Consider the following 10572-nt stretch of genomic DNA (forward strand, 5'->3'; position numbering starts at 1 on the left):
ACTTATTTTATTGTCTGGCATTTTTTTTTATACAAAATGTAATATTTAATTTTTGGAATGTTCATTGTACCAATCTTTCCAAAATCCAAACAATAGCATCGTTACATCGGGGCAAAGTGGCAAACGATTTTGTTAACCCAAAAAAAAAAGTGGCAAACGATTTTTGACTCTTCAGTACGAATTTGTATTTTGTGATTTATTTTAGTAAGAATTAAAAGAATAAATCTAAAATCCTGATGCGTCTTTTTGTTATATTGTTAAATGACGTTGACTGTCCCAAGTGGCAAGGTCGTAATTATTCAGGCCCACAGGGTTATATACGTCAAGTCTCCCGGTTGGCAGTCAATTATGGAAGCTAGAGAGAATACGACACTTGGAGGCGCGGACAGCCGCGCAAGGCAAAAGGTTTACACGTCCCTTTTCAAAAGACTGCTAATGAAAATAGACAATTAACGTTTAATTATATGTTATCAAAAAAATTAACGTTTAATTAACTAAAAAACACGAATTAGCAGGAGTAGGTTAGCCTAATCATGCGAAGTAGGTTTGGTAATGAAATTGGGTGTAGGTGGGAGTGGCACTCAGCTACCAATAAGGCAATGTTTGGTTTGGCAGAAAATAATTAAGGGAATTGTTGTGGCCATCCAAAGTGGAGGAGATGGGTCATGCACTCATGCATGAGGAATCAAAGATCTTTGTTGTTATGGGGTCCACCCTAGCCTAGTAGCCTGGCTTTGATTAATTAGTCCCCAAACAGAGTCTTCACCTACCGTTAATTGCTGCTCTTGTTTGGTTGTAAGGGCACACAGAAGTCCATTTTTGACCTAAAATTCTTTGTTGACTATAGTGATTGCAAAGTTACTTTTGCTGTCCCTCTAGTAAGTATCAATAGTATCATTGAAATGTCACATTCATACTGTTCCAGCAAGATGCAAGTTTTTTTCTTTCTTTCGGTCATTTTCTCGACGATCATCGTGAATGGTGGTTTTAATTTTCATGTACTTTTGTTTTTCCTTTTTTGATTCCATCATAAAAAAATTTAGATGCTACCTAAGTTGGTAAATTTACCATTTCGATATCTCATCATCTCACTTCCACGATTCTACATGTTTAATATTTTTTTATTATTATTATAATTCAGATGATCGGTTTGATGTGTTTTTGTACGGTCATAAATATCATAACAATATAACATGAGTATTAGTTGTTTGTTCTTTGTGATTTTCATCATTATTATTTTAACAACAATGCTCACAAAGTTGTCATACTATGATTGACAATTGATGAGTTGATTGACAGTGATTATTTTCCTTGTATTGATTTAGGTTTTGTTGTACAGCTTACCACGAACATTCTTTTTTCTACCTAGACTTTTGTTATTCATATACTTGGTTAACTAATGTCTATTGTTCTCTTTGAAAATTTTGAGAGAGTAATGGCATAGTATATGAATTTAAAATTAACAAGATTGCGTGCTTTGAAGTATTATTATCTTCTTAAATGTATTCTAAAAAAAAAAATTATGCGTTGTGCAGAAATTAACTAAGGTAGTTACTATCATTTATTATGATATATTAATTTGCTTAGTGGTTTGTCCCAAAATATATATATATATATATATTTTTCCTGGTCTAAGTAATTAAGAAGGTCACTTAATTTCAATGAGACGGTTTGGCCGAGTGGTCTAAGGCGCCAGATTTAGGCTCTGGTCCGAAAGGGCGTGGGTTCAAATCCCACAGCCGTCAAATTTAATTTTTTCATACTGTCATCTTATTTTAAATAATCTTTCTCCTTTGGGCCAAGTTAAATAGTTTTCTGGACTTGGACTGTTTTAACGTAATCAGACTGTCAGTAACCTCATTGGTATTAGGCCCAAAGCAATGCAGGAGTTGTATTGAAATTCTCTCGAGAACGTCAAACAAAACAAATTAAAACTTTTATTTTTTTTTCTTCCAAAAATTATGTATCCCTCGGACATTTTATTTTTATTTACAAAAAGAACGTAGCTGAGCGCAATACCATTTGATCTGGCGTAATTCTCTCTTTTGTAAAGTGGGAGGTCATGAGTTCGATTCATGAGATATGTTGCATATGAGCTATTGATGTCATCGAGAAAACAAAAACGCAGCTGAACGCTTATAATACTAACAAAATAATCATGAATTTACATCTGATTACCTTAGTAAGGCAAAAAGCGAGTAGGAGACTTAATCTTCACAATCATTATATATGCTTGACAACAAATATTGCAATAAAGATATGAAGTAAACATGAAAATTACAATGCAATCAATAAAAATAGCATATATAAGTTAATCATGCCATTGGAAGTACAAATATAAGTCAACGCACAATAAAGCGAGTTACCTTTTACATAACACAATCACTCTCACACAATTTAAAATAGATAGATAAAATCTTTGACTGTGTCTTGAGGTTTCTAGTTTTAGTAAATATAATACCTCATTAGTCATCACCAAAGCAAGATCAATAGATCACATTAATATTTCATCCGTATAAATTGCATCTGAACTCCAAAACAAACTCTTGGCTTCAGAATAAGGGCTTAGGGCTCAGTGTACATCTGCATGCAGTGAGCTAAACTGATTGAAGCACTTTATATTATCAACAATCATAATCAATTTAAATTGCCTTTCTTTGTCAATAAAGGCTCATTAGTCATCACGATCATCATCATCATTAGTCGCCCAGGGTAAACAAGGTAGACAAGCTAAAGAAATCTTATGCCATGAAAAGGGCTTATTTGGTTTCATCTCCACAATCAAGTCCTCTTCCACCCAATGTTAGGGAGAAAACTCATATTTCTTAAACTCCTCCATGATTAGTGGGTATAGTTGCTCCATAAACTCATTGAAAATCTTGAAAACATAGTGATGTGAATTATCTTTCACCTCATTTTCATTGTTGTAGTACCCGATCTCCGCACTACCATTTGCATAAGAGTCACACACTCTCAATATGTCAATTGCTCTACGATAATCATGCTCGGCAAGAAAAGCCTTGAAATCCTTCGGTGGATTTTTGAGATACAGAGTCAACTTACATGTTTATATGAACGACTTCTCCTTATAAACGTTAGACATCAAACACATGCCAAAAATCTAGTCCAACCAACCTTATACCTATTTCATTCTAGTAGGGATTGTCGTTGAGAACAAGCGCCTGGATGGACACCAGAACTTGGAGGATTGCCGATTGAGATGGGACCCACCGCTTCTCACCACAAATTTGACTTTCCAATAGACAAGGGTGAATTTGATAATAGATGCGAAGAAGCCCATGACACTAGGGGTGGGTTCAGTTTGGTTTTGAGCCCAAACTAAAAATTGAACTTGGACTTCGGTTCGGTTTTGCGTTTTTGAGAAGTTGAAACTGAAAACCGAACTAACCGGTTCTGCCGGGTCTTATTTTTATTTTTTATTTTTATAGGTAAAACATATTTTTACCACTTCTACTTCTTTGGTATTTTAACTCGGGATGTCTTAATTTGTTTCTTTAAAACTATAATAATAATCCATAACAATGAGTTTACAAGTTCACTAATGCATGTTTTATTCTTCAATAGACAATAATCTATACTCCATAGTTCATAATTCAAACTTCAAAGCTTCAAAATAAATAATTTAGTCCAAAATTTATAGTCCATCAACAATATAGTCCATCAACATATGAAATAGTCAAAAAATATAGAGTCCAAAGTTTATAAAGTCCATCAACTCATCAACACTAACCTCACAAATTAAAAATGTTTCTAAGTTCACTAACACCACAAACATCACAAAGAGAATGAACAAACATCAACATATGAAGGAGGGCATGAACTTAGACTTTGGAAAGATGAAGTCTTAGAACAAAGGGGATGGAATGTGGACTGTACTCTTACCATCAACAAGAAATCATCCTTCTCTCAGGCATAATTTCTCCACAACAAAGAATTAAACTCATATATGCCAGAAAGGAGCCATGAGAAATTTTCCACTGTGTCTGTCTGGTAAGCTCATTTTTGTAGACAATTAAGCAAATATGACACCCATTCTCAACATAAATTTCAAACTATTTGGAAGAAGCAAAAAAAAATTTAAAAATTCAACAGCATAAAAACAATCCTCACCATATTAAGATACTTCCAGTAGCTTAGACCAGTATTCATCCCACTTGCAATTATCCCAACACCATAGAATACGGATATTCCAACCATTACAAAAGGCAAGGCCGCAGAGAGAATGATGAGGAGTTCACAAAGTCTCTCCTAATCAAATGCACATAGGTAAAGAATGGTTAAAGAATGCATGGCTATGTGAACTTATAGTTTAGCAACTAGTTTGTGGTATATACCTTACGATCAGGGGGGTAATTGATGATCACCACCACAAAACAACAACTCAGAACGACCAGTGTAATCACCTTCAACACTAATACAGCAAGGTCATGCAATTGAATGGTGGAGTAAAGCATTCATTAACCTGCAGTGATGAGAGACCAGAAGATCTGAAAGGCATTTGTGCCATCCCAACCATTCAGAACCACATTTCGGATGTGGAGCCTGCTTATGCAACAATGGAGTCAAAAATAGTAAAATACAATCATATATGCACCGAACACTACTACACATAAATATATCAATAACGTTTGAAAAATGTCATAGAATTCATTTCTTGGCGTTTTTAAATGCCATCCCCAGACGCCGTGGAAACCAGTGTTGTCTTTTCCTAGACAAATTAATGGCATTTCAAAAACATCATTGAAAAAAATTCAATGACGTCGTTTATGGAACGTCATATTTTTAAAAATAATTTATGGCGTTTCAAAAGTGTCACAAATCTTTTACTATCAAATTATTCATGACGTTTCAACCTGAAAATGTCATTAAAATGCCATAAAAAAAACTGTCATTAAAGGCCATATTTGTAGTAGTCGAAAAAAGTAACAGTTATAAATTCTTAGCAACATAAGAGAAAGCCCAGTGATTACGAATAGAGCCAGAGTGAGCAGAATGATGTCTATTACTGGAAAATAAAGTGTTAGTTGTTAACAAAACTGAATCAAAGCATTGAATTCAACCAACTTTATAACTGCAAAACATAGATCTTCAGCTTGAAGCCATATTAAACCAACAGTATGTTGTAGGCACACAGTACATAGCTGTAGGCAACAAGTTAATGCAAAAGCAGAGCATAGGCATAACACATATTTGGGGAAATTGCAAACTTTCAGTAATTCCAAAATCATAAACTGATAGGAGCATTTTTATGCAACGTTTTAATGGTTATTTCCTCATATTTACTTAGTTATTTCGTTAAATAAATCCTTTCAGTTTAGGAAAGTTTCTATTTCCTATTTTCAGAAAGTTTCCATTTTGGTTTAGGAAAGTTTCCATTTCTTATTTTTAGAAAGTTTCTATTTTCAGTAATAGTTTCTATTTTCAGGTCCTTGGCATAAATAAGCTGAAATGAGCTCAAAAGTGGAAAGAGAAGCTAGAGAACGTTGGATGGAGTAGAGACAAGATACAAAGGGCTGCATAAATGAGCTGAAATAAAGAATGAAGTTTTCCTGTTTCAACCAGGAAACCTATTCAGAAGAGGAAACTTTGACAAAGCAAGACTCCTAAGCCGTCCAAGAAGTATGATCGAAACAATGAAGGGAAATGACTCTTGGAAGCATTATTAGAAGGCATCAAGGCTTGAAGATGACGCGAGAAGACCCAAGAACCTTCTAGGTTAATTTGGATTTTCGGCAAAAATGGATAAAAGCCCATTGGATTTAGGGTTTGTGACGCATAAGAGAAGAATTATATGTGTTTGCCGTGAAATTCCAAGAGAGAAACAAGAAGGCAACGTGAAAATCAAGAAGAGAATAAAATATTACGTTTGGAGATATTCAAGGGAGAGTTTTAAGGAAAGAAGAAGTGTGTGCAACAAGAAAAGGTTCAAAACAAGTCTAGATTCGTTCCCTACTTTCTCTAAAGATATTATGGCCGAAATTAGGTGAAGAAAATTAAAAAAAAATCTTATAGATTTCGGCAATAATATATTAGAGACTTATTTCGAAGACTTTTGATTGGTTGGATGACACACCAGGGCTTACATGGCAATTTGTGATTGGTTGGAGTCATGTGGAATTTTCTGATGATTCCTTGGAAAATAATAGAAGATTCATGAAGACTTGGAGACCAAGGCCAACGTCCCCTATATATACTCCCCCTCTTGGACGTCAAAGGGACCCCTTGGAATTCAAAAAATTCTCTCCATTCGTCAAGTCCCTCTCTCCATCCTCTAGTGTAAGCTTCACGGTTTTCAAGCAAGGAAGAAGAAGAGAAGAAGGAGCCGTGAGCATCATCATCCATCGTCCACCTTGAAGACTTGCTTCCAAGATTCAAGGTTCCAACGTCAACATCTCCATCTCCATAATCCATCTCACGGTGTAATTCATCCTCTTTCTTTGTAACCTTTTAGGTTTTCCTTGTTTGATTTTTGTTGGAATTGTTTCTAGTTGACAATAATGTTTGAACAAAGTTAAATCTGAATTCTTATGATTGAATGAAATTTTCGATTTCTATGATTGTGATTCTATAGTTGCTTATGTGAGATTGTTCAATTAAATTTGCTTGATTGATATCTTTTATGTGTTTATCTTATATGGTTCGAAACATCTAGGGTTTGCATATAATTGATGCTAGATTTAGGTTTATGATTCACCTAATAGTTTTGTGAACTTGAATCAAAAGTAGTAAAGGATTTGGATAAAAGTCGAATTTAATTGAAAAGGATTGTAAATAGATGAACTTTTTCATACTAGGTTGTGCACTTAAATTAATAACCTTTCTCTATGTGTTTTGCGTTGAACATGTTTTGATTAGCTAGCTTTCTAAACTTTGATTGCATGTTTGATAGGATTGATCTAGGTGCTTTCACTTAGATTAATTAGTAAAGGAAAGTAAAATATGGAAAATCATTTGCTTCAAATGTTTTACATGATCAACTTCTTTCTCATGACTTAGATGAACAATTGTAGGGTTGAGTCGAATTTGATACATGGAATGAGTTTTGATCTTTGTTTCTTACATTTCATTCTTGTACTTGTGTTTTTGTATTTTCTTTATTTGATTTCTTTTAATTTTCGGCATTCTAAAACCTAAAACCCCTATTTTTCGTTATTTGTGTTTATATCTTTTGTTTATCTTTGTAAATATTTTACTTTATATTTTATTAATTCTTTAATTGTTCTAAAATGACAGGTGTACCCTCAATCCCCAGATTTGAACGATCCCTATTTACTACGTACTAACAATGATATTTTATAGGGTTAAGTTGGATGCTAGTTTTAGCAGATCATAAACTTGCAGAGCGACCGAGCCTCTATTGCAATTAGGTTAAGACGATGATAACCTCATCAATTTCCAGAATTAGTAAGTCTTCATAAATGCAATTTTGCAGTAACATCAAACATGAAATTGACAATCCAATAACATAATCTAAAGATTATTAATAGTACACAGCAAGTAATTAAAGCAAGGCCAAGCGTTTTGGTTCGATATTGTGTAAGTACCAAGCTCGGAGGAGAAAACCGTGTTGTGAGTAGGGAGCTTGGAGGACAGTGAGAAGTGAGTGTGAGTGTGGTGGAGAGAAGAAAGGCAACGACTTTAGCTAATTTCTTCGAGCCATAGCATGAGAGACGAAGAAGAAGGCGAGGAGTTGGAGAGTATAAATGAAGGTGGTGCCAATATATATAGCCCGTGCAAAGTTCGTTAGCACACAATAGTCGTGTGAATGGTGCCGATTAGGGGAGGGGGGCCCAGATTAACCATTATATATCTAGAAAGTTCCCCTTTTTCTATTTCAGGTACTAAAAACAAAACAAAAAATATACGCTGTGTATTGTCAGTACATTTTGTCCGATTTTAGAGGCGACCTCAGCTTCCCTCAATTTCGCTTTAGCCTTTCCCTAATTATGAACCAAACAAAATTCAAATAAATTGATATTTACACTATCCTTCAATCCGAAAACCCTAATTTCACAACAAATCAAGAAGCAAAAATCCCAACTCTGGAGAAGACAAAGCAAATATTTGAATTTTTGTAATCTGGTGAAAAAGACTGGACCTTGGCACTGGAGAGTTTCTTGTAATTTGGTGCAGACCAGAGTCAGGGAGTCACGAAGAGCCATCATGGTGGTAGCATTCGTCTTCTGCAGCTGAGTCAGAATCTCTCTGTCGTTGGCCAACTTTAGCGACTCCATCTTCGACCATACGAATTCTTCTGGTTTGAGTCCATCGCCGAAGAATTAAGAGAGAAAGTGTGTGTGTGTTTGAACTAGATCAGAATATATTGGACATAGAGAGTTTGAATCAAATCAACATATAGGGCCATTTTGTTAGGTGAAAGGCAAAATCAAGATGAAACAATTTAAAGATGCAAGTGACCATAATTGTATAAGAAAAACTAAGTGGCCTTATACCGAATTAAAGTTTCAAAATAACAACTATATACATTAATATGAGATTATGAGTTTGTTTATGATAGAATATTGACAAATATGTTAAATGTTAGGAGCAAATGGGATATTAGTCCACAAAATCCGTCCCGCTCCAAAATGGTAACTATAAAACATTAATAGATCGGTTTAGTTTTTTCGCTTCGATAAATTTGAAAAAAAAAATTACCTTCTTACATGGAAAAGAAGAAAAAAAGAAAGAAAGAGAAAACAGTCAAACGAGAAAGTTGATCAATTAGCGCTACTAAGTACAATCACATTTAATTACCGCTTCAATTAGTTGATCTCCATTTCTGCTGCACGTACGCAATTAATAAAGTTTTTTTTTTTTTTGATGAAGTAGGCAGAGTTTATATCCACATTTTTAGTACACAAGTATTTAGTAAAATAGACTTAGTCAAATATTAGTTGACACCATTACTTTTTTAATATACTATATAAATACTAAATTCTGATGGGTACAGTCGGTGATGAAAAACAAACAAATTAGATCAATTCTCAACACCATCCAACTATAGCAAATCTCAAATGCAACGTAACGAAAGGTAAGTGATTCATAGAAAAAAGTGTCTTGTTATTGGGACCTCCAAATCTGCTCACTTGACCTCACTCTATTATGAATTATTAAATGACATATATAACATACTATAAAATGACTATTAAGGACAATAATTATACCAACAATATATTACATTAATTTTTTATAGACTTTCCAATTCAATAATATTAAATTGTATTCTTTATTATTTTCCTTATCTATTTTAATTTTTCAATTTCACTACATACTCAATACCTGTTTGTTGTGGGCTTCTATTTAGTTTTGTATTGGTGTTGTTGTTTTTGAGTCTTTTAGTTTCTTGCAGTGTTTGGGTCTTTCCGACCTCAAATAAGTCCCTTCTCTTTCGAGTTAGGGTTTGTGTCATGGGTTCTGACGTATTGGTTTGGATTGGGCTGCTGGTTTTGGGTTTTCAGGTCCTCTGCCGGCTTCTGGCCGAGCATTTCTACCAGCCTGTGTTGAGTTCTCCGGGGGATCCGTGGATGGCCCGCCCAATAGCTTTCTATTGTGGTTTGAACCCATCCTAGTCAATGCTGCCTTATCGGCCTTACCAACTCGATTGGCCTTCCAATTCAGCCATCGTCGTTGAATTTTTTGACTTTCAGTACCAGTGTTGTTTAATTAGTTTGTTTTCAGTGTTTTGTAATGGAGTGTGGTACTCTTCCTTACTTTTGTGGTGAGGTTTAACGAGGCCACTATGAACTCCTTGATGTAAGGTTGTACTCTCGTTTTATCAATAAAGTTTTCTACTTGATCAAAAAAAAAAAAAAAAAAAAACCTTGTGTTTAATTTTTGTTATTGGAAAAAAAATTTATGCTGTCTAATTAAGGAATGGATATATAATTAAGATTTATAAAGTAATTAATTCAATGAATTAACTAAGTTTTTTATTTTAAAGATAATAGTTTGATTGCAAATTATATGAGTGAGGTTATTTGAGGAAATTCAGTGAGGTTTAGTGAGTAAATTTAGTATTAGTAAATTTGATAGGAGGTATAAAAAGCATAGGAGGTCAACTGAGTAAATTTGGAGGTTCTAATAAAAAAAATCTAGAAAAAAGCTCAAAAGCAAACAAAGATTTAGAAATGCAATCTTTCAACGGATTCAAAATTACTATTTTAAATCTTTCTACATTGATTGTGAATGAAATTCTTGCTAATTATGCAATAATCTATCTTTTTTTTAGTTGAAGTTAAGAGATTTAGGGTGCGGCTATTGTCACCCTACCTCTTAGTTCACCCTACAATCATTTAAATTATTAAAAAACTATATTACCCAAGTGCAAAATGACTAATAAGTACACTTATTTTCTAAAATTCAAATATGTAAGGAAAAATAAATACATAACTAATTAATTAAATACCCATACTACTTAATTTCTCATTGTATAACATTAATCTTCATTTTCTCCACTCAAATGTGAATTTATTACTATTTTTCGTCTTTCTGTTGCCTTCTCATCATTTATTCATTATTCAATTCATAAAACCATTAGTGTGAACTTCA

General features: G+C 33.8%; 1 non-coding gene across 1 annotated transcript; it reads left to right on the plus strand.

The window, feature by feature from the left end:
• Nucleotides 1-1665: 1665 nt before the first annotated feature.
• TRNAL-UAG lies at nucleotides 1666-1745 on the plus strand. Its single transcript has one exon. It is a non-coding gene; the product is annotated as a tRNA-Leu (tRNA).
• The last annotated feature ends 8827 nt before the right edge of the window (nucleotides 1746-10572 follow it).

The sequence above is a fragment of the Rosa chinensis genome, chromosome 4, assembly GCF_002994745.2.
Source record: "Rosa chinensis cultivar Old Blush chromosome 4, RchiOBHm-V2, whole genome shotgun sequence".
In the NCBI taxonomy this organism is placed as follows: Eukaryota; Viridiplantae; Streptophyta; class Magnoliopsida; order Rosales; family Rosaceae; genus Rosa; species Rosa chinensis.